Source organism: Mastigoproctus giganteus, chromosome 1, assembly GCF_048544385.1.
Source record: "Mastigoproctus giganteus isolate SK-2022 chromosome 1, ASM4854438v1, whole genome shotgun sequence".
NCBI classification, from domain to species: domain Eukaryota; kingdom Metazoa; phylum Arthropoda; class Arachnida; order Uropygi; family Thelyphonidae; genus Mastigoproctus; species Mastigoproctus giganteus.
The window spans coordinates 220,400,573-220,427,041 of NC_143575.1; the positions used below are offsets into that span (position 1 = coordinate 220,400,573).

Genomic DNA, 26,469 nt, shown 5'->3' on the forward strand with positions numbered 1-26,469 from the left:
GCTGCCTGAACTATAACTGCACTCTTGGAACTGGAACAGAAGTTAAAGTAACAAGTCTATAATTACTTATGCCAACCTTTGATCCCCTTTGTGAATTGGAAATATATGTGCATATCTCCATTCCTTAGATTCAAGGGAGTTCCCAACAGTCCTCTCCCGAATTCAAGGATGCTCTCATAATTGGGGCTAAGGGTTTGGTTACTTCTTTTGTTGCCTCCCTTAATATAACTGGATAGATACCATTATTTGCAATTCTCCAGTTAATAGGGACTTACCTTTAATCCAAGGATAATCCTATAATTATACCAAGGGTTTGCTTTCCTCATTTGCTGCCTCCACTAATATAATTTGAGATTTCATCAACCCCAGGTGCCTTTCTTATGTTTAATAATATTTCTTCCACTTTCCTCTCAGTTATTACAAAATCATTTAGCTCCTCTTAGAATTCAATAAACTTCTGACCTCTACTTCCCCACAGAATTCCTCGTGTGTGAACGTAAGATGCAAAATAATCATTCAGTTTATCAGCTACCCAAGCAGGATCATCAACAGAAACTATCGATATCAAGTGGACCAATCTGATTCAACCCCTTCCTTCTAAAGTTAACACAAGTAAAGAAGTCGTTGCTGTTTTTCTATGCATCCTTTGCCAAAGATTTCTCGTAATCTGTCTTTGATTGCCTAACCTCCATTTTGACTGGATTACAAACTTGATTATATCTACAACAGGCTTGTGTGTCGCCTCATAATTTATTTGCATCCTATTCATTTTCTGTTTTTTGCCACAAGTCTCATTAGTTCAACTCACAGCCATTTGGGCCTAAACCTTGAATAGTATTTCTTAGTTAATATGAAAAGCCTAGTAGCTTCTAAGATTAATTACCTGTATGTTTCTCGTTTAGAATTTGTTATTGGTAACACTGAACTGATCCCACTGTATAGAATTTAAAAACTGTCTGAGACAACTGTAGCCACCTTTATGAAAGCAAAAACCCTTTCCTTTCCGTTACCCCTGATAACAGTTACATCTTTAAGGAAATACCACATCGGTACACTATGACAACTGCCATGTATTTGTTTCTTTATCTGCAGATTCTTAAAGCATGAATAATCATATATTCATGAATAATCTTGATCTGATTATCACTGCTGATGATGAGATGAAGAGGATTACTCCCACCGGTTGCCTCTCGAACATGCTGCTGTAGAGAACAGTCATCCAATAAACCCACAAAAGTCTTGCTAGTGTGCGAGTGACCAACCCACAAGTTCCAGTCAATATCTGGAAAGTTAAAATCCCCTATTATATGACATTCTGATTTATTGGCTCACTATTTCTCTGTGAGTACAACGAATAACTGTTCGTTCGTTGTACTCACAGAAAATTATTGTAGGAGTATATTTTAGTCCCTATAATATACTCCTACAAACATTTTTGCTTTCCCAGTGCTTAAGTCATACCAAACTGACTCAATGCACCGGCCACCCATGTCAACTGAATGAACAGCCTTAGATTTTATGCTTCTTACCTAACAGCATAACCCCTCCTCCCTTCCTATCCTGTCTATACTCATTCTACTCCTCAAAATTCAAATTCTGCATTCCTTATATCTTTTTGACACCACGTCTGATATCCCAACAATATTCGCAATTGATGACTTGACTAGCACTTCAAATTCATCAAATTTATTTCTATACTCCTAGCATTGGCGTACATGCACTTGTTGTTACTCTTAGTTACCCTAACACAGCCCATACATTTACTTGTTCCATATCTCCAAGCAGTCCTTGAAATGTATAGCAACTTGCTTTCCAGGCTGTTGCTCGTTCCAGTAGAAGCAGTGCAAGAATCACTTTTAACCTCTACCGGTGGTTCTTGTTAATCTATTAGTCTGTGTATCCCCAACTAGCTAGCAGTTTTCCCACCCACCTAACACTGCCTCTATAGAATACTTTCTATTAAGTGTATCCCAACTCTGTTGAAGCAGGCTCTCCTGTTAACAAGCACAGACCACGCTGAGAAAAATTCTCCCCCATGAGCTTTGCACAGTCTCTCCAGGGTCGAAGTGATTGCCATATACTACCTCCTAATTGTGTCCAAGCGGAATTGCAGACACTTTCAAATTTAACCTTAACTCAACTTTTTGCAATATTGACCTGTACTTGTTAAGTAAGTCTATAGATCTCTTATTCTTAATGTCATTTGTGCCACTGGGCAAAACAATATCACCTTTTGTGCCCTTAACAGATGATATCTGCTCTACATCATCAACTTTTACTCCTGGCAGGCATACCATGGTTCTATTCAACTTGTCCTTTTTGCACGATATATTTCCCGTTTTCCTGACAATAGTCCCCAACAGTAACTAGCTCCTGTGGGACCAGCCAGAGCTTTGCCTTGATCATCAGGCAACCCCCACGGCATTTTGCCATGGAGATTGCCTGATGATCAGGGCAAAGCTCTGGCATTGATGTGGGCAACTGAAAGCTTGATAGGCCCCAATTTAAATCCTTAGAAGGCATCCACACTCTGTTCTTCAAACTCTCATAAAGGTCCATAACAATGCTAAGTGGCACTTAATACAGGAAGTTCCTACTTTACAAGTTCTTTTCTTCAAGTATCAACAAAATCGAAAATATGAACATTAATTGCAATAAACATTCATAAATTCAGCATTTCAAGCCACGCGTGTAGCTATACAGTTGTTGTTATTTGGTTTTTAGGAGCATTAGCAACTAAGGCCATATTGCTCCGGGATATGCGGTGGTCATTCCCTGACCTTTCCGCATCCTCCGTATTTGGTGGTGACGGGCTCGAACCCCGGTCTAATCAAGAAGCGTGTGCTACACACTGCTGCTCCTTCCCACCTGGCTACGGAGGCGCCTGGCTATACAGTACTACTATAGTATTGTATAGCTACGCATATTACTGTGCATTTGTTTGTTTGTTCAGGCAGATAAGAGTGACTTACATAACATAAAGCAGTTACTACGCTGACGTTACAAAGAGTGGTTGTGTTGCTCTTCATTTTTGCTGTCTTGTTTTTTTTTCAAATTTATCCCACTTATTAAAAATACTGTACAGTATGCCAAAATGAAGTAATACTACAGAGAGTGATATTAATTAAAAGAAACAGCGAAGAGGAATAACATTGGAAACAATATACGAGATCATAAACAAATGCGATTTCATTATTCTTCATTATCATCAATCGATGATGATGATGATTAAGAATAAACATTCTTTAAACGTTTGTATGACATAAATAATTTCTTTATTATTATAATTTGCTTAATTTTAAAGGTTATGGTTTCATTTCTTTGGATAAATAAATCATTGTTTAAGCATAAACTATTATTCTGTTTACCTTTATTTAACATTACTATGGTCAAATTAGCATTAGCAGAGTCACATGATGCAATAAATAAAGCTTATAAAGAGCATCAACCAAAAAAAAAAAAAAAAAAAAAAAAAAACTTCCCATTTCACTGATCCATTCACTCCAAATGTTTGTCCAGTTCTGCCTTGAATTCATTTAAGCTATCAAATTCCACAACAACAGACTGAAGTTTGTTCCAGCAATCAACTACCCACTAGTTAAAGGCAAGCTTCCACATCTATTCAACAACTGTCTTATTACTATTACTATTATTAGCCATATGGAACAAGGAAGCCTGAGGCTTATGCTGCACTAGGCAAAAAAAAAAAAAAAAAAAAAATTCTGAATTACCCTGAGAGAGAGAGAGAGAGAGAGAGAGAGAAGGGAATCACCAAAAAAGAAAGGAATAATGATATCCAGCTCAGGACCCTGGGTGTGCCAGCCAATACTCATCAGATGTGACCCTTGGGGGTTTTCCTCAGTTTGATCTATACCCCACCTCAGGTTTGTAATCTGAGCAAGAGAAAGAATCCCATCAGCATTAAGCCTGCTCAATCCATTCAAGGATTCAGTAGGTTTAATGCTGCTCAATCCTTAACGATCAATCAGATCGCCTTGCAAGTGCCTAGTCTCCAGAAGCTGCAATTGGCAGAATTTAAGCCTTTCTTCATAAGAGTGCTTGCTCCTTTGTTCCCTTCACCGGTCTTGTTGACCTTCTCTACACTCGTTTTAGCAACTCTACATCCTTCCTAAAATGAGGCTTCCAGACTTGTACGCAGTACTCAAGGAGTGGCCTGACCACTGCCTTATACAAGGGGATAATCACCTCCTTATATATGCTCGCAAAATTCCTGTATATCATTCACAAGATCTCATGATCTACTCTAGCAGCCTGTTTGCACTGCTCAGAAAATTTCATATCTGACTGTACAATTACCCCCAGGTCGTTTTCATTCTCGACCACTGTCAGTGTAGTACCACGCAGTTGATACGTTACACTGGGGTTAATGCTACCCATATGCAGTACGTTGCATTTGTCAATGTTAAACTTCAGTTGCCATTTCTCAGCCCGTCTACCCAACTTTTCCAGATCCTGTTGCAGCAGCATACTGTCATTACTGTTATTAACAACCCTGCCAACCTTTGTATCATCTGCAAACTCTAACATTAAGCTTGATATACCTTCATCAATATGAAGGTATATCAATATATATACCTTCTTCAAAACAATGGTCCAACACTGAACCCTGAGGGACACACTAATAACATTAGTCCACATAGAGCAGTACCCATTGACCACCACTCTCTGTCTTCTCCCATTCAACCATCCTTTTATCTTGTAGCAACTTGGCCTCAATGCCATACTGCTCCAGTCTGTACATCAGTCTTCCAAGTACAACAGTATCAAAAGCTTTCCTGAAATCCAAGTATATGATATCAAAATAATTTTTTGCATCCAGTTCCCTTGTGACCACATCATGGTATCCAATCAAATTGGTCAGACAAGACTTCCGCTTGAAAAACCCATGCCGTGTCTGAATTATTGCTGCAGTCTTGTCTAAATGATCCTACAATGCTTCTTTAACCAGTGACTCCATTATTTTCCCTGGAACAGAAGTCAAACCAACAGGTCTGTAATTACTTGTGTCACTGGAGATACATTTGCACCATCTCCAGTCCATGGGGACTTCGACCGAGTCCAAGGATGCTATCATAATTATGGCTAAGGTTTTGCTTCCTTTGCTGCCTCCTTTAATATAACCGAAGAGATCCAATCCACCGCAGGTGCCTATCTTATTTTTTAACTTCAACGATTTCTCCTCCACTTTGCTGTCAGTTATTACAAAATCATTTAACTCACTGTTAGAGTTTGATAAACATCTGGCCCTCTCCTCCTTGAATAACTTATGTGAATGTAGAGGCAAAATACTCATTTAGTTCGGCAGCTATCTGAGAATCTGAGAATGATCATCTACAATCAAACCACTGATATCAAGTGGACCAATCTGATTCATCCCCTTCCTTTTGGAGTTTATATAAGAAAGAATTCTTTTCTGTTTTTCTTTGCATCCTTTGCCAAAGATTTTTCATAATCTGCCTTAGCTTCCCTAACCTCCTTTGTGAAGTGATTACAGACTAGCTTGTATCTACCACAGGCTTCTGTGTCACCTGACAATTTATGTGCATCCCATGCATTTCTCTTTTCTGCCACAAGTCTCATTAGTTCATCTCACATCCATTTGGGCCTGAACCTAGAGCAGTATTTTTTAATTGGAACAAAATGCCTAGTAGCTTCCAAGATTATTTCCCATTTAGAATTTACTGTTGGTAACATCATCAGTTAAACCCAGGGGCTCACATCTGGTGGGTATGGGCTTGACACACTCAGGGTCCTCTCTCTCTCTCTCTCTCCAGGGTAATTCCGTTTTTTTTTTTTTTTTTTTTTTGGCTGGTGCAGCATAAGCCTCAGGCTTTCTTGCACCATATGCCTAATAATATTAATAAAAAGTTGGGACACTGTATAGAACCTAAAAAATCTCTGAGACCAGTGTAGTTGCCTTTACGAAAGCAAAAACCCTTCCCTTTACCCCTGATGGTAGTTACATCTTTAAGTAAATCCCACATCAGCATAATGTGATCACTGCTACTTAGTGGTCCCTTTATCTGTAAATTCTTAATGCATTAATAATCACTGCTGATAATCAGATCAAGAGTGTTATTCCCTCTTGTTGCCTCTCTAACGTGCTGCTGTAGAAAACAATCATCCAATAAATCCACAAAAGCTTTGCTAACGTGTGAGTGACCAAACTAGAAGTTCCAGTCAATATCTGGAAAGTTAAAATCCCCCATTACAAGACATTCTGATTTACTGGTCCACTCTCTTTCTCGGCACAACTGTTGTACTCATCAGAGTCATTAGGCCTATAACATTCTCCTACCGTCATTTTCCCTTTCCCAGTGTTTATGTCACACCAAACAGACTCAACATTGCACTGTTTACCTGTGTTAACCAGATGCACTTCCTTAGATTTCATGTGTTTCTTAACTAACAGCTTAAGACCTCCACCCTTCCTATCCTGTCTATACATTCTGTACACATTGTACTCCCCAAATTACGATTCTGCATCTCTTATATCTGAGTGGCACACAGTCTCTGATATCCCAACAATATCCACCTTGGATGTCTTAACCAGCACTTCAAATTTATCAAATTTACTTACTACACTCCTAGCATTGGTGTACATGCAAGTATACATGCACCTGTTCTTACTCTTAGTTACTCTAACACAGCTCATGTATTTACTTGTTTCATGACCCCTAGCAGTTCCAAAAATCGCCAGCAAATGGCTTTCTTGGCTGCTGCTCATTCCAATAGAAGCAGTGCAAGAATCATTTCCACCGCTGTCTGCGGCTACTGTTAACCTATTAGTCTGTGAATCCCCCCAAGCTAGCAGTTTTCCGACACACCTAACATTGCCTCGAAGCATCAGCAAATATTCTTGCACCCTTTCTATTTAAGTGTATCTCATCCCTGCAGAAGCAATCTCTCCTGTTAACAAGCACAGACCACACTGAGAAAAATTCTACCCCATGAGCCCTGCACAATCTCTCCAGGGCCGAATTGGTTGATAAGGCTCTCATCATATACTCCCTCCTATCGTGTCTGGGCAGGATTGCAAACACTTTCAAATTTAACCCTAATTCGACTTATTTTTAGCATTGACCTTTACTTGCTTAGTAAATCCACAGATCTCCTACACTTATTAGTGCCAACGTGTATAACAATATCAACTTTTGTGCCCTTAAAAGGTGATATTTCATTCTCAACAATTTCATTGTTGAGAACGCAATCCCTGTTTTTAACATTAGGTCTATGAGAAATGAATACCCGCTTTACGAGCATGCGCCAGGAATAAATTAACCTGTAAAGTTTAGTTAACTTGTAAAGTTAAGTAAACTTTACAAGTTAACAATACATTTCATAAGGCTGTGATCCAGAGAACAATCACCTCGGTTTTCCCCTGAGCCACGGCACTCCCATTACTGTGAGCCTTTTGCTTTGCTGCTCTGGTGTAAGGCATGATTTCGGTTAAAATTCAATATAATTAAAAATACTACACTAAAACTTATATCCTAATGCAGTAGTAACACTATGCATCAGTTATGCTAGGAAGTTTACATTACTGAATATATATACATATAGTCAAAGCTCTTTACAGTGATCTTCATTTTAGCGTCCTACATGGTTAGTCCTGGCCAATTTCTCACCTAATGCTATTTTACATTCGGTATAATGACATTGAAAATAACTGAACCCCTCATTGTCAAGTAAACAACCTACGTGCAATCACTGTCAAGTACCTACCACCAAATATGACATCAGTGCTTCAGCCACTTGATCACGTAATCCAGTGTTTTAGGAAAAACTACTGAAGAATGCTATTAAACAAAATTGTGCTATGTCTTGAAAGCAAAATTCAATGCAAAATAGACATCCTCAAGCAATGTATTTATGTGTTTCGGCATGGGATAAAATTAATGGAAAAGTGATCACCAACTGCTAAAAACATGTTGGATTTTCTGCCTTAAATGATGCAATGTGTGAAGTTTCACATGCTTCTTCGTCTATTAATTGCAAAGAACAGTCCGATAATAGGGAAGAAATATTTGAGCATGTGCGTCATCACCTAAACTTACAGGAAAACTTAAGCTTCAAAGATTACGCAGAAGTGGATGTAGACATTGAATGTTTCAGGATTTGCATGAATGAAGAACTCATTGCAGATGCATTTGAATCTTCTGAAATTTTGAAATGATAAAGATGAGGAACCTAACATGGTTCAAGGATTAGAACTTGTACGTCAATTTTTTTCAAGCATAGCCTAACTGTGAAAGTAAAATAAATGCTACCACACTCCTTAATTCTCTTTTGAAACATGCTCCCATTGAAACAGCATACTTTGACAGATTGTTTTAAAGTAAGAAACAATTCTCTTGTTAGATCTTGATAGGTATGTAGCCTATGTAGTAAAATTTATAATTTAATTGAACCTTACTGCACTCTGCAATCAATGCAAAATTTACAATCAATTTTTTTTGTTTAATACTGCAGTACATTAGCATTAGTAGAGGCATATGATGCAAGAAAGCAAGCTTATTCAGCATCAGCCAAAAAAAAAAAAAAAAAAAAACACACCACTCCCATTTCACCCCTCTGTTCGTTCGAAATACCTGTCCAGTTGAGCCTTAAATTTGTTTAGGCTATCAACTTCAACAACAAGTGATGGAAGTCGGTTCCACCAACCAACCACCCGCTGCCCAAAGGCAAATTTCCGCACATCTATCCGACACCCGTCCTTCCTCAATTTGAATTTATGCCCTCTGAGGTGATTATTCTGAGCAAGATGAAGAATCCCATTGGCATTGAGCATGCTCAAACCAAAACATATAATTACTTGTGTCAACCTTTGATCCTCCTTTGTGAATTGGGGTTACATTTGCACATCTCCAGTCTATGGGTACCTCCCCATATGAAGTTTAACATTGACAAATGTAAAGTACTACATATGGGAAACAGTAACCCCAGAGCAACGTATCAACTCTGCGGTACTACACTGACAGTGGTGGAGAATGAAAAGGACCTGGGGGTAATTGTGCAGGCAGATATGAAGTTCTCTGAGCAGTGCAGACGAGCTGCAAGAGTAGCTCATGGTGTCTTGTCAATGATATACAGGAATTTTTCTAGCAGGGATAAGGAGGTGATTATTCCCTTGTATAAGGCAATGGTTAGGCCACATCTTGAGTACTGTATACAGGTCTGGAGGCCTCATTTCAAGAAGGATGTAGAGCTGCTGGAACGGGTACAGAGAAAAGCAACACGATTAGTGAATGGAACAAAGGGTTGCTCTTACGAAGAAAGGCTTAAGTTTTGCAAATTACAGAGTCTGGAGACTAGGCACCGGTGAGGCAATCTGATAGAGGTGTATAAGGCTTTGAATGGTTTGAGCATGCTCAATGCCAATGGGATTCTTCATCTTGCTCAGACTATCACCTCAGAGGGCATAAATTCAAATTGAGGAAGGACGGATGTCGGATAGATGTGCGGAAATTTGCCTTTGGCCAGCGGGTGGTTGGTTGGTGGAACCGACTTCCATTACTTGTTGTTGAAGTTGATAGCCTAAACAAATTTAAAGCTCAACTGGACAGGTATTTCGAACGAACGGAGGGGTGAAATGGGAGTGGTTTTTTTTTTTTTTTTTTTTTTTGGCTGATGCTGAATAAGCTTGCTTTCTTGCATCATATGCCTCTACTAATGCTAATGCTAATTCATTTGCCACCTCTCAGCCCATCTGTTCAACCTTTCCAGATCCTGTTGCAGCAGCATAGCGTCAGTAGTGTCTTTAAAAACCGTGCCAACCTTTGTATCATCTGCAAACTTAGACATTAAACTTGATATACCATCATCAATATCATTCATAAACACCAAAAACAACAACGGACCCAACACTGAACCCTGAGGAACTCCACTAATAACATTAGTCCACGTTCAGCAGTGTCCATTGATTACCACTCTCTGTCTTCTGCCACTCAACCATCCCCTTATCCATAGCAGCAATTTGCCTCCAATGCCACACTGCTCCAATTTGTGCAGCAGTCTTCCATGTGCAACAGTATCAAAACCCTTTCTAAGATCCAAATATATAATATCAAATGCCTCTACTAATGCCAATGCTAATATCAAAGTTATTCCCTGCATCCAGTTCTTTTGTGACTACATCATAGTATCCAATCAAATTGGTCAGGCAAAACCTGCCCTTAACAAAACCATGCTGCGTCTGAGCTATAACTGAGTTCTTGTCTAGATGATCCTGCAGTGCTTCTTTAACCAGTGCCTCCATTAATTTACCTGGAACAGAAGTTAAACTAACAGGTCTATAATTACTTGTGTCAGCCTTTGATCCTCCTTTGTGAAGTGGGGTTACATTTGCACATCTCCAGTCTATGGGTACCTCCCCTGAGTCCAAAGAAGCTCTCATAATTATGGCTAGGGGTTTGCTTACTTCCTTTGCTGCCTCCTTTAATATAACTGGATAGATCCCATCCACCCCAGGTGCCTTTTTTATGTTTATCCTCAACAATCTCTCCTCCACTTTCCTCTCAGTTATTACAAAATCATCTAGCTCACTGCCAATGTTTACTTTACCTACGTCATTCTCCTTCCTGAATAACTCCTCATGCGTGAATGCAGATGCAAAATACTCGTTTAGATTGTTAGCCACCTGAGCAGGATCCTCAACTGTTGAACCATCAATATCCAGTGGACCAATCTGATTCATCCCTTTCCTTCTTGAGTTTAAATAGGTAAAGAACTCTTTTCTGTTTTTCTTTGCATCCTTTGCCAAGGATTTTTCGTAGTCTGCCTTTGCCTGCCTAATCTCCTTTGTGACTTGGTTACAGACCAACTTATATCTATCATAGGCTTCCATGTTACCCATTAATTTGTATGTATTCCATGCATTTTTCTTCTCTGCCACATGTCTCATTAGTTCATCTGACAACCATTTAGGCCTAAACCTTGAACAATATTTCTTAGTTGGTATGTAAAGCCTGGTAGCTTCCAAGATTAGTTCCTCGAATGCTTCCCATTTTGAGTTTGCTGTTGGTAACATCATCAGTTGGTCCCACTGTATAGAATTTAAATACTGTCTCAGACCATCATAGTCGCCTTTACGAAAACAAAAACCCTTCCCTTTACCTAGTTAGTTAGTTAGTTAGTTATTTGGTTTTTAGGGGCATTAGCAACTAAGGCCATATTGCTCCGGGATATGCGGTGGTCATTCCTTGACCTTTCCGCATCCTCCGTATTTGGTGGTGACGGGCTCGAACCCCGGTCTAATCAAGAAGCGTGTGCTACGCACTGCTGCTCCTTCCCACCTGGCTACGGAGGCGCCCTTCCCTTTACCTCTGATGGTAGTTACCTCGTTGAGTAAATCCCACTTCAACACACTGATCACTGCCACCTAGTGGTTCATTTATCTGCAGATTCTTAATGCATGAAGAATCACTACTGATAATCAGATCAAGAGTATTGCTCCCTCTTGTTGCCGCACGAACATGCTGATGTAGAAAATAATCATCCAATAAATCCACAAAAAGTCTTGCTAGTGTGTGAGTGACCAACCCACAAATTCCAGTCAATATCTGGGAAATTAAAATCCCCCTTTAGAAGACTCTGATTTACTGGCCCACTCTATTTCCCTGTACAATACCTTATTATACTCATCAGACTCATTAAGCCTATAGCACACTCCTACTCTCAATTTTGATTTCCCTCTGCTTATGTCACACCAAACTGACTCGACACTGCCCTGTCCATCGATGTCGACAGGCTTCACTTCCTTGGATTTTATGTGTTTCTTAACTAATAGCATAACCCCTCCTCCCCTCCTGTCCTGTCTATCCTTTCTATACACATTGTATTCCCCAAATTCCAGTTCCGCATTCCTTATATCTGTGTGACACAACATCTCTGATATCCCAACAATATCTGCCTTTGATGTTTTGAGCAATACCTCAAATTCATTTACCAAACTCCTAGCATTGGTGTACACGCAGGTATACATGCACCTGTTTCTATTCCTAGCTACCCTAACACAACCCATGTGTTTACTTGTACCGCAATGACTCCCAGCTGTCTCTGAAATATCCTGCATCTTGTTTTTCAGGCTTCTGCTCATTTCAATAGAAGCAGTGCAAGAATCACTTCCATCTCTGCCAGTGGCTACTGTTAATTTATTAGTCCTTGTATCCCTCCCCAAACTAGCAGTTTTCCGACATTGCCTCGACAGCATCAGCAAAAATTCTTGCACCTTTTCTATTTAAGTGTATCCCATCCCTGTAGAAGCAATCTCTCCTGTTAACAAGTACAGTCCAAGCTGAAAAAAATTCTACCCCTTGAGCCTTGCACAATCCCTCCAGGGCCAAATTGATCGACAAGGCTCTCATCATATACTCCCTCCTATCGTGTCTGGGCAGAATTGCAGACACTTTCAAATTCAACCCTAATTCACGGCTTTTTTTCAACAGTGACCTGTACTTGCTAAGTAATTCCGCCCGTTATACTATTGTATTAGAATAACATTAAATGTTTAAGTTTTTACTAGTTTTGTTGCTGATTTTATGAATGATTAATATAATGACTGTTTTTCTCATTCCCCTGGTGGGAGGAGTTGTTATATAGAGCTTAGACTGTATTGCATATTGAGCATACAGTACATGTATTTTGTATCTCCTATCAAGTTTAAGTCATATGTATTACGCTATACCATTACGTTTGTAAATTCTAAGTAGTTATAATAGATAATAAATTTATCTATCTATCGCCAACCTACATGATTTGAACTCTGCAGCAACCTATTTGCGATAGTATATCTACAATATCTGAAATCACTAATACTAAAAGCTCTACTAATATTAATGTCGTACATTTACGGACTATATGATAAAATTAAGTTATTAAAACACGCATGTAGTGCTATAAATTACAGTTTATAAGACTCTTCTAATACTGACTACAATGCTACATAGAAACCTCCAAGTACTGCTATATCAATACTATAAAAAATGGCGGCAAAATTCAACGTTCCACAAAATTTGCAAAATATTGGAATTGCATCGAATACACTTCAAGAGAAACAAAAACAAGTGATGTTTTGAGAAGTCACTTTCTCACTGTCAGGCCTACAGAGTGGGTTAGGATAATAATAGCTAAAGTTAGAAGCATATATATAAGATTTAGGGCTATAAAAAGCCTCAGATTGCGAGAAGAGTTTTCATAAGTTATTGCAACAGCATCATTTCTATACACAGTAAACCAACCAAAGTTGTGCACTGGCATCATTATGTAACATCTCATATTGTGAATTCCTTCAAAATAAGCCTCTTCATTTGCTATTTCATTATACTTATTCGAAGCATAATGAAATAGCAACTTTCTGCAAAGGAATGCACAATAAAAGATGTTATATAATGTTGCAACTACACAACTTGGGTGGTTCACTGTATATAGAAACGACGCTGCACTAACTTATATGGCACCGAAGTTAAAAGTTAATTATGATAAATATAATTACATGGATTATTACATACCTAATTATAAAAATAGTAATATTATTATGACCAGGTTAATGAAATTATTAGGCAACATTTCTGGTGGGTGGAGGAGGAATGGCACTGACAAAGAAGACAGTCACTGTTAAAAATCCTACTTAAGTTAAAAAAAAGTATAAATCATGTTATTACTCATTATTACCCAGACAGACCATTAATAAAAACCTTAGAAAATGGGAAAATTTGTAAAGATAATACAGAAAAACCCAGAGATCCATAAGGATGGCTTATCTGTTGAAATGGCTACTGGATTAGAATGGCTTGAACTACCGAAACTAGAGATATGTGGAAATAAAAGGTTACTAAAACCTAGGACAGACCTATGGGACCCAATGTGAAAGAATATGAAAAGCATTGAGAACAACAAAATAATTTTGATGGTCTTTACTTTGAGGTTAACTGTGGAGCATAATCTCATGCTATGAGAATATCCTCCATTTTCCATATAAACCACACTTATTTTTTTATGGGCATCCCAAACATAAAAGGTATTAATTGAGGCATTGACATGGGAAAGGTAAGTGACAAAAAAAATTTGACTTTTCATTTTTTGCATGGAAAAGGTAGTAAATTGCCAATGCCAGTAGCACAGAGAAAGTAGTCAGTCCATAAGTAATACAAAACAGGTTGAAACTTATGGACTAACTACTTTCTCTGTTGCTACTGGCATTGGCAATTTACTACCTTTTCCATGCAAAAAATGAAAAGTCAAATTTTTAGCACTTACTACCTTTCCCATGTCAACACCTCAATTAGCAACTACAGTTTTTATTACTGTGTATGTGTTTAAGGATAAGAACACAAGAAACATTAGTTGACAGCAAACAGGAATTTCTGTAAACTGTAGTCACTGTGAAATATATTTGAAGGAAGGTTGTTTCAAAAAACAGATGTAGGGATAAATGAGGAAGAAGAAAACTTGGTTATGTGAGTTTGGAGTTGGACAGTGAATGGATGCAGACTATTTGTAGCACATATTCAGACTGGTTTGGAAGCTAGTGGGGGAAATTACAGATTCTAATTCAGAATAGTGTCCATGGAGGTATCTAAAGAAAAAAGTATACAGCAGAAACTGAACTTCTGTTAGACAAAGACTGGATAAACTTCATATGAGATGGATCATTAATTAGCCTAACTGCCCTCTTTATAATGGAGTCAAGAAACGAAACTTGAAAAAGGTTTAGGGAGCCCCATTTCAGATGTGTAAACAATATTCTACAATAAGGTAGATTTGCCATTTGCAGAGTGAATGGTTGTTTAGAAGAAAAGTAAAATGGAGAGTAAAATATATTTTTTTTTTCTTTAAGTGCAGAGGGAGCAATATTTGTGATGTGTGTATGCCAAAAGGGATAAGAAGTCAGGGTAATCCCTAACACAGACATGTGATCATGTCTAGAAATATGGGTGTCATCGAAAATAAGCATAGAGGTAAAATCTTTTTTTATGAGAAAAAAGACAAGAATAAATTTTGAGAATAATAAAAGTTAATAAAATGGTACAACACAGAACCCTGGGTCCCCCACGGTTTTGTATTGGACCATTGTTGTTTTCTGTATTTATTAATGACACTGATGAAGGTATATCAGGCTTAATGTCCAAGATTGCAGATGATACGAAGGTTGCAAGGTTGTTAATGACAGTTTGATACTGCCAAAGTAATTAGACAGAGTTTAACTTCTGTTCCAGGGAAATTAATGGAGGCACTGGTTAAAGAAGCACTGCAGAATCATCTAGACAAGACTGCAGTTATAGTTCAGACACAGCATGGATTTTTTAAGGGTAAGTCCTGTCTGACCAGTTTGACTGGATACTGTGATGTGGTCACAAAGGAACTGGATGCAAATAATAATTTTGATATCATATACTTTTTTTATTAAAGCTTTTGATACCGTTGCACATGGAAGACTACTGTACAAATCAGAGGAGTATGGCATTAAGGGAAAGTTGCTACAATGGATAAATGGGTGGTTGAGTGGTAATCAATGGACACTGCCAGTGGCGTAGCTTCCATGTAGGCAGGCAGGCAGGCAAGGCAATTGCCTCTGGGCCCGGGCCCTTTAGGGGCCCGCCATCTTTGGCTGTCTCCTCTTTTTGCAAATGTCATTAATTAAGTAGGGGCCCGAACAAGTTCTTTGCCTCCGGGCCCGAGAAAGGGTAGCTACGCTACTGGACACTGCTCTTCGTAGATTAATGCTATCAGTAAAATTCCCCGGGGTTCTGTGTTGGACCATTGTTGTTTTCTGTATTTATTAATGACACTGATGAAGGTATATCAGGCTTAATGTCCAAGTTTGCAGATGATACGAAGGTTGCAAGGTTGTTAATGACAGTGCACTACTGCCAAAGGATGTAGAAAAGTTGAGCAGATGGGCTGAGAGGTGGCAACTGAAGTTTTAACATTGACAAATGTTAAAACTTCAGATATGAAGTTTTCTGTGCAGTGCAGACAGTCTGCAAGAATAGCTCATGACATCTTGTCAGTGATATACAGAAATGTTTCTAGCAGGGATAAGGAGGTGAATATCCCCTTCTATAAGGCAATGGTCAGGCCAAACCTTGAGTACTGTATACAGGTCTGGAGGCCTCATTTTCAGAATTGCTTGAACGACTACAGAGAAAGGCAACAAGATTGATGAATGGAACAAAGGGTTGCTCTTACGAAAAAGGGCTTGAGTTCTGCAAATTTCAGTGTATAGAGACTAGGCACCTGCGGGGTGATCTGATTGAGATGTATAAGGCCTTGAATAGTTTTAGCAAGCTCAATGCTGGTGAGATTCTTCCTGTTGCCCAGCCTGAGGAGACAAATTCAAATTGAGGAAAGACAGTAGTAGAATAGATGTGCAGAAACTTGCCTTTAGCCAGCAGGTGCTGTAGGCCTAATGACTCTGATGAGTATAATAAGAAACTGTACAGGGAAATAGAGTGGGCCAGTAAATCAGAGAGTCTTATAATGGGAGATTTTAATTTCCCAGATATTGACTGGAATTTGGGGGATGGTCACTCACACACTAGCAAGGGTTTTGTGGATTTATTGGATGATTGTTTTCTACATCAGCATGTTCGGGAGGCAACTAGAGGGAGTAATACTCTTGATTTGATTATCAGTAGTGATTCTTCATGCATTAAGAATCTGCAGGTAAATGAACCACTAGGTGGCAGTGATCACAGTGTGCTGAAGTGGGATTTACTCAGGGAGGTAACTACCATTAGGGGTAAAGGGAAGGGCTACTGCTTTCGTAAAGGCGACTACGATGGACTGAGACAGTATTTAAATTCTATACAGGGGGACCAACTGATGAGGTTACCAACAGCAAATTCAAAATGGGAAGCATTCAAAGAACTTATCTTGAAAGCTACTAGGCTTTACATACCAACTAAGAAATATTGTTCAAGGTTTAGGCCTAAGTGGATGTCAGATGAACTAATGAGACATATGGCAGAGAAGAAAAATGCATGGGATACATACAAATTAACACGTGACACAGAAGCCTATGATAGATACAAGTTGATCTGTAACCAAGTTACAAAGGAGGTTAGGCAGGCGAAGGCAGATTACGAGAAATCTTTGGCAAGGGATGCAAAGAAAAACAGCAGAGTTCTTTACTTATGTAAACTCTAGAAGGGGATGAATCAGATTGGTCCACTTGATATCGATGGGTCAACTGTTGATGAGCCTGCTCAGGTAGCTAACAAACTAAATGAATATTTTGCATCGACATTCACACACGAGGAGTTATTCAGCGAAGGGGATACTAGAGGTGTATTCAACTCTGGCAGTAAGCTAGAGAATCTTGTAATAACTGAGAGTAAAGTGGAGGAGAAATTGTTGAAGATAAATACAAGAAAGGCACCTGGGGTGGATGGGATCTATCCAGTTATATTAAAGGAGGCAGCAAAGGAAGTAAGAAAACCCTTAGCCATAATTATGAGAGCTTCCTTGGACTCAGGGGAAGTACCCATGGGCTGGAGATGTGCAAATGTGACCCCAATTCACAAAGGAGGATCAAAGGGCGACACAAGTAATTATAGACCTGTTAGTTTAACTTCTGTTCCCGGAAAATTAATGGAGGCACTGGTTAAAGAAGCACTGCAGGATCATCTAGACGAGACTTCAGTTATAGCTCGGACACAGCATGGTTTTGTTAAGGAGAAGTCTTGCCTGACCAATTTGATTGGATACTATGATGCAGTCACAAAACAACTGGATGCAGGAAAAGGCTTTTGATACTGTTGCACATGGAAGACTGCTGCACAAATTGGAGCAGTGTGGCATTGGAGGCAAATTGCTGCTATGGTTAAAGGGGTGGTTGAGGGGGGAAGACAGAGAGTGGTAATTAATGGACTAATGTTATTAGTGGAGTCCCTCAGGGTTCAGTATTGGGTCCATTATTGTTTTCTGTATTTATAAATGATATTGATGATGGTATATCAAGCTTAATGTCCAAGTTTGCAGATGATACAAAGGTTGGCAGGGTTGTCAAAGACACTACTGACACTATGCTACTGCAACAGGATCTGGAAAGGTTGAACAGATGGGCTGAGAGGTGGCAAATGAAGTTTAACATTGACAAATGTAAAGTGCTACATATGGGAAACAGCAACCCCAGAGCAATGTATCAACTCTGGGGTAGTGCACTGACAGTGGTAGAGAATGAAAGGGACCTGGAGGTGGTTGTGCAGGCAGATATGAAGTTTTCTGACCAGTGCAGACGGGCTGCAAGAGTAGCTCATGGTGTATTGTCGATGATATATAGGAATTTTTCTAGCAGGGATAAGGAGGTGATTATTCCCTTGTATAAGGCAATGGTCAGACCACACCTAGAGTACTGTATACAGGTCTGGAGGCCTCATTTCAAGAAGGATGTAGAGATGCTGGAACAGAGAAGGGCAACAAGATTAGTGAATGGAACAAAGGGGTGCTCTTACGAAGAAAGGCTTAAGTTTTGCAAATTAGTGTCTGGAGACTAGGCACCAGAGAGGTGATCTGATAGAGGTGTATAAAGCCTTGAATGGTTTGAGCATGCTCAATGCTGATGGGATTCTTCCTCTTGCTCAGAATAATCACCTGAGAGGGCATAAATTCAAATTGAGGTAGGATAGACGTGAGGAAATTTGCCTTTAGCCAGCGGGTGGTTGGTTGGTGGAACAGACTTTCATCCCTTGTCGTGGAAGTTGATAGCCTAAATAAGTTTAAGGCTCAGCTGGACAGGTATTTTGAACAAACAGAGGGGTGAAGTGGAAGTGGTTATTTTTTATTTATTTATTTTTTTTTTTTTTTTTGGCTGATGCTGCAAAAGGTTGCTTTCTTGCATCAAATGCCTCTACTAATGCTAATGCTAGGTGGTTGATTGCTGGAACAAACTTCCATCTGCAATTGTGGAAGTGGACAGTTTAAATAAATTCAAGGCAGAACTTGACAAACATTTGGATTTAATGGATGGGTGAAATGGGAAGGAATTTTTTTTTTTTTTTTGGGCGATGCTGTATAAGATTACTTTCTTCCATCATATGCTTCTACTAATGCTAAAAGTTTTTGTCCCTACAAAAATTATTTCACTAATACAATCTAAGCAAACATTGGGATCAGAAGATTTAAAATGGTAACCTGACCAAGCAAGGAAAAGAACAGAAATCATGCAGTTCATCCCACTCTTCATTCATGTAATGAAAAACAAGGATGGGAATGTGCATATGAGATAGAGAGGCCCCACTGGAGGCGAGATGATAGTCAAGTTGTGATCCAAAGTGCCTAGAGGACCATTAACATTAACCACATATTTGGGCAAGAAAAAGATCAAGTGTTCAACATGTGACTAGGACTATCTGGTATTGCAGTAGGTAAATAAGCAAGCTATGCCACTTTACAATTGCAAAGTCTCAGATTCTTGACCAACTGGGTCCATGTAACCAGAAAACTAAAACCAAATGGAGTTGTCAATGTTAAAATCACCAAGGAAAATTATCTCATGCTTAGGAATGCTAGAGTGGAGAAAGTTGAGTTTCAAAGAAAGGTGGTCAAAGAGTTCAGTGTCATTACTGGAGTTGGAAGAATGATAGAAGTAACATTTGACAGAATGGGGAGGAGATCAAAAAGAGAAGATTCCAAATTTGTAATTCTCTGACAAGGAATACTGAAGTGAACATATTCACAAATACCACCTTTGGAGTGAAAAGAATCATAGCACAAACAGTTAGGCAACTGAACAGTGGTTGAGGCAACTGATAATGGGGACTATCAGAAAAAGTGGAGCTTGGAAAATTGTACATTAAAATGAACATTACTGAGACTGGAATTGAGATCATGTATACTTGTGAAACAAATAAAGATTTGTTTGGGAGATTTAGATCTTTTTGCAGGTAAGTTAATGAAATTTTTGGTTATGATGTATATACACACACACAACAAGAATATAACTAACTCCTTGAAAATGTCCTCACATTCAAACAACTTAGACTATCTCCAGTCCAGGGCTGTAGTGGAGGGTATAAGCCTTTTACACTCTGGATTTTTTTTTTTAAGTGAATAGCATATACCTTCTCGTTTTTGAAAGACTTGAAAAAAACAAATATTATTAAATATTCGCTGAAAATTAAAAAATAAATTTATTAGAATTGGATTCTTAGGCAATACTTAAGTTTTCTTATTTTTAATATATATGCCATATATATATAATAAGTAAATATGCTGTAAATTTTGTTTGTGTATATATTACCCTTCTCTTCCCCCCCCCGGTTCGATTTAGGTTTAATTTTGATTATTTTCGCTCTTGTCGTACCATACTGCTGGCATTATTTTATTTTAACTCTTATTCTTATTTATATGGTTATATTTCAAGCATCATGTAGAGGAATATGCTTTTTGCTGCCTCTGATATATGCTGTACTATTTTATTATGAAAGATTCCGCTTACAACTATTTTAAACACTATTCAAATATATGTATAATTATATACACACACACGCATGGGCATATGCTGTATACCCTCTGGAATTCGATAAAAAAGCACAGTATACTCTCTGCACATACAACATTCACAGAGTATACCTTCTGCTAATTTTATGACTACAGCACTGCTCCAGTCACTAGCTAGCATAGTAGAAGCAACAATATTATACACTAGCAGATCCAGATACCTCCTAGAGCAGGGGACGGCAACCTTTTTTGAGTAAAGAGCCATTTTTGATCTAAAAATAAAGAGAATCTGAAGAACCACACATCAGCTCAAGCTGGGAGGAGGGGGGGATTTTTTAAGAAATGGAATAGAGTGGGAAGGCGTTTTATTAAAAAAAAAATATATATATTGAAATCATCATCATCATCATCAGCCATTTTCAATCCACTGCAGGATGAAGGCCTCTCCAGCAACTTTCCAGTTCCTTCTGTTTTGAGCACTGGCCATCCATTTACTACTCGAAAACTCATGAATTTCATCTATCCATCTCCGCCTTTGTCTTCCAGGTTTTCTTCTAGCTCCTCTTGGGTACCATTCTGTTATTTTCTTAGTCCATCTGTCATCATGTCTTCGAGCTATGTGTCCTGCCCAAGACCATTTTAGTTCTTTAGTTTTGATAAGAATGTCCTTTACTTGAGTTTGCTGCCTAATCCATGTGTTTCTCTTCTTATCTAACAGTCTGATTCCCAATATGATTCGTTCCATTCTTTGCAGTGTAGTTCTCAGCTTCTCTTCCATTCTTTTGGTGAGTGCCCAAGTTTCACTTCCATAAGTCATGGTGGGGAGTATACATTGATTCATTATTTTACGTTTCAGACAAACTGGGATATTGCTCTTCAGTATGTGACTATATTTCCTGAATGCTATCCATCCAAAATTTATTCTTCTCTTGACTTCCAGCCATTTATCATTATTACAGCTAATAACTTGTCCCAGATAAGTATATGACTCCACCTTTTCAATTACTGCTCCTTCAATCATTATTTCCCTTTCCGTGGCATATTTGTTCATCATTACTTTTGTTTTAGCCATATTCATCTTTAGTCCAAAATCCTTACTAACTGTGCATAACTGATTAAGATTTTCCTCTAATTTTTTGGGATCGTGGCTTATGACCACAATGTCATCTGCAAATCGTAAATGGTTTAGGTACTCTCCGTTCACATTGACTCCTTTCTGCGACCAGTCTAATCTTCTGAAAGCTTCCTCAAGGGCAGCAGTAAACAGCTTCGGAGATATTGTGTCTCCTTGTCGAACTCCTTTCTCGATTTTAAATTTGCTACTGTCTTTGTCTAGTCTAATAAAGGATGTAGCACTCTCATATATTTTCTTCAAAATCATAATATATGGAGTATCTATGCCTTGTCTTTCCAGTGCCCGAAACATTGCCTTATGCTGTATGGAGTCAAATGCCTTTTCATAATCCACAAATGCCAGGCATAATGGTGTTTTATATTCATTTGCTTTCTCCATTAGCTGTGATATTACGTGAAGGTGATCCATAGTTGAGAATCCTATCCTAAAGCCAGCTTGCTCTTTCGGTTGATTCTCATCAAGTATTCTTTCTAATCTGTTAGTAATGACCCTTGTGAACAACTTGTAGATATGGGATAACAAGCTAATTGGTCTATAATTTCCAATTTCTGATTTATCTCCTTTCTTATGCAGCAAAACTATGATTGCATTATTCCACTGCTTAGGCATCACACCTTTTCTAATACACTTTGTGAAGAGCCTTGCCAGTTTTTGTGTTATGTCTCTTCCTCCCAATTTTAACAACTCTACGGTAACTTCATCTCCCCCGGGGCTTTCCGATTCTTCATTTTCTTCAATGCATGTTCTACCTCATCAGGAAGAATATCGGGTATGTCGTATGTGTTGCTACTTTGCAATCCATCTTCCCCACTGCTGGTATCTTTCCCTCGCTCCTTGTATAATTCTCTATAGTAGTCTTCTGCTATTTGAATTATGCCTTCTCTGCTGTTTATAAGTACACCATCGCTATTCTTCAGTTTCCGTATCATTTGTCTTTCTGTATTACTGCTCATGGCTGCTGATTTAAATCCTTTGTTTTCCCTTAATGCTTGTTCTACTTTTCTTGTGTTAAATCTTCTTATGTCCTCTCTGAGTCTCTTTCTAATGGCTTTGCATAACTCAGTATACTCAATTTTCTCCCTGTCAGTGTTTTTCTTGCTCTTCATTTGTCGTCTTTGGTTCATCATGACAATTGTTTCTTGACTAATTTTTTCTTCTTTGGATTTCTGTTTCCCTATAGGTTTCTTGGGCTTTATCACTTTCAGAAAGTTGTAATATTCCTCCTCGATATCTTGGTCCTGAGCAGTCTGCAGAAGCTCAAACTTGTTCTTAAGTTCCAGTACATACTGCTTTTTCTCCTCCTCTGTTATTTCAAAGACCTTTGTATTATTTACTCGAGTCAGTTTTTTCCTTTCCTTTCCTACATCTATATCAAGTGTACATCTTACCATTCTGTGATCACTTCCAACATTTACCTTATTCAGGACGGTAACATCATTCACAATATATCTTCTGTTAGTGAGGATGAAGTCGATTTCATTAGTTGTTAATCCATTTGGACTCTTCCATGTCCACTTTCTGTTCACCCTTTTCTTGAAAAAAGTGTTCATTACTGACATTCCTTGAGATTCTGCAAATTCCACAAGTCTTTCACCTCTTTTATTTCTTTCACCAATTCCAAAATTTCCTATAGTTCCTCTTTCTGCGCTGTTTTGCCTTTTTCCAACCTTAGCATTGAAGTCCCCCATGATAATAGTGTAGTGGGTTTTCTGCTCATCTACAAGACTCTCAATTTCAGTGTACATTTCTTCAACCTCTTCATCATCATGGCTCGATGTTGGTGCATAAATCATTATAATCTTTAGCTTGTACCTCTTAGAAATCTTGAGTATTAGTCTTGACACCCTTGGTGATGTACTTTTGAATTCCAAAATGTTGTTTTTAAAATCTTTATGGACCAGAAACCCAACTCCACCTTCACTCCTTTCACTGTTTCCATTGGTGTACAGCAGATTTCCACTTGATAAACTTATAAGTGATTCATTTCTTCTTCTTCTTTCAGCCAAACAGATGATATTCCAATTCACATTTTCTAATTCCTTTTCCAGTTCTAATATCCTGTCTTCACCAATGAGTGATCGTACGTTATAACAGGCTAAGTTCAATTTCCGTGCATGGCAGCCTGGTCGTACCCAGAGATTCTTAGCACCCTCTGCTTCCACTCTGATCCTCTCGCTGCCGTAAGAGGGAGAGTGAAAGCTGCTGGGGACTGAGGGCCATTTGTATTGTTGTGCTCTCATTGCTGGAGGGTTTGGTCTTTTCCTCTTCACGCTGACCAGGCGTCTTGAAGAGAACCACTCTACACGTTCGTTGCCACCTAAGTGACGTAACAGGGCTTACCATCGAGAAGGTGTGCATGAGTGGATTTTAGGGAGGCAGGCCAACCGGACTTCTCCTAAATCTTCTGTAATAGAGAGATATTGGATCCATCAGTGTTTTAGGCTGAGTGTCTGATAACACACAGGATACCTGTTCCCCTCTAAGCCCCTATATTGAAATATTATTTATTAATACTGAAAAAAATGTAACAAACATCCAATTAGGTACAAATTAATGTGACTTTTACTGCTGAACTTCTTGAGTGAGTCTCTCAACATCAGCTGAGTATGCAATAATTTATATCTTTAAACATGCTGAGAGACTAATTATTCAGATGGTTTCTTGATTTATTTTTAATATAGTTCATGTTCGAAAATATTTACCCACAGAAATAACATCGAACCAAAAACTGAAAAGTCCAAATGCAAATATTTTCAAATTTATATACATGTCCAGTAAGCTACTCCACACATGAACACAATTTGGTCTTGCATTTTCTACTCATCTATCACCGTCCATTTGTGTAAAATTGCATGGGCAGCCTTTTGCCTCTCCAAATCCTCAATTTCAGTTTTAAGGCATTTTAGTCTTGCACTCCACATGTCCTTGATTTTTAAGTCCTCTAACTCCATTTCAAATTGTGCAAATTGTGCTTTAAAAAGGCAGAGCTGTACCCTTTAAATTACAATTTTAAGAATCACTAAAAAAGCTACAAGTGTTTTTTTTTCTCTTCACTCTTTTATAGAAATCCTGAATTTTGCATTTTCAAATTGGCCTCTAATGCAATTGCATTACAATGACATTCTCTTAGCAGGAATATAAGGAAGACAAAGTTGGCTCCAAGGGTTTTTGCACACTAAGCCAACTTTGATTTGGTGCCCATGCCTCCCAGCCCATTTATGTAAGCTGAAAAATAAAATATAAATTCTTTAATATAATTTTATTTCATTCTCTTCATTTTATTAAAATCTTAAAATAATTTATTCATTAAAATTTAATAAATAAGTAACTAATTAATACATACTCATTAAAATTTCAAGTACAAAGATTAACTTTCTCCAGCTGCAACAGCTAAAAACCTTTGGATCATTTCATCCTAATCTAAATCCATAGCAAAAGCATCTTCAATTGATAAACTGCCAGCTCATCCAACCAATTTTATGTCACCGTGGAACAGAGATAAGTTTTGATCAACACCGTCTTTGAAAAACTGTGATGTTCAACGGACACTGACACTGGCAACATTACATGAATTCTCAAGAGCCAAAAAAAGATTTGCCAATAATGCTATCAAACTGTTTGTTCAATTAAACTGAATTGTTTGTTCTTAAAATGATTTTGAAAATATTTTATTTCTTTATATAATTCGTTGCCAGAGATGCCTTTCTGATCACCATCCATAAGCAGAATTTCTAAATCATAAAATCGTTATGCATATCATCATCGCTAATTTCTGTGGCATAATTCAAACTTTACAGAAATTGGAATAGTTACGATTAATGACAGCTTTAAGATTAACTCAAACCTGTCTTTCAGTGATCAGTTTGTGTTATCTAAAATGTTGATAAAGTGGTCCCTAAAATTTCCTTCTCTATCATTCCAACTCCATCTTCAAGTGCATTACATTCAGACATTTAAATTTATCTGTTCAATTTATCGTTTAAATTTAGAAATTAAAATTTATAATGCGGTCATAATTTATAACACAAATTAATCATTTAAATTTATTGTTCTGCAATTTTTAAGGTACTGAATGATTCGAAAGCAAGGAGAGTAGCTCATGACATTAAAATTAACCACTTTGGAGACTAAAATGTTTACTTGTTTCTTGTTGAATGACAGTGATAATTTTTTTCTCCTGTTGCTCTTTCAAATTTTGGTACCTCCCCAAATTTGGTATCCTTAGCTCTTAAGCCAAGCCTGGGACAGCTGATTCCCTGGTCTGCCCCCCCTTCCCTCCGTCAGGCCGGTTAGTGATAGGCCCATTGGCATGTTATACCTTCATGGAGCCCCAAAGCAAAATGGAATTTGGGGTTCCCATCTAAAGAAAAAAGCTAATAAAGAACATTTTAAATTTAATTTTATTGTGACAACAAAAACAAATTATATAACATAAGAACTAAAAATAAAATTATTAAAATCGGTAAAAACATTTTTGGAAAAAAAAAACGTAATTTTCAAATTAATCTTCAAGAAAAGTTAATTGACCTTCACAGGTAGAAATTCAGTTTCCGATAAAAATCACTTTAAAAGATTAGTAAAAAACAGCAATGAGTTTTTAAAACAGATTTTGGGGCTCCCCTGATTGGAGCCCTAGGCAAATGTCTTTTTTGTCTATAGGATAACTAGCCACTGGATAAGACCTTCAGGACACACAGAGATGGGCACCGTAGAACTGGAGTGCGACTGGGTCCAGGAAAGGCTGGCTGACCCAGTGAAGCATGTTCTACAGGGTCCACCTCTCAGTGTGGACTCCTGAAGTTCCAATCACTTTAACCGCAAACTTTCGGTATTGTAAAAAGGAATGAAATAACGAAAAAAATTTTAAATAA

The 26,469-nt window shown here is 38.1% G+C and overlaps 1 protein-coding gene across 1 annotated transcript in view; it reads right to left on the reverse strand.

The window, feature by feature from the left end:
• Septin1 (Septin 1) overlaps positions 1-26,469 on the reverse strand; it is a 178,489-nt gene that overhangs the window by 151,462 nt on the left and 558 nt on the right. The window lies entirely within an intron of this gene.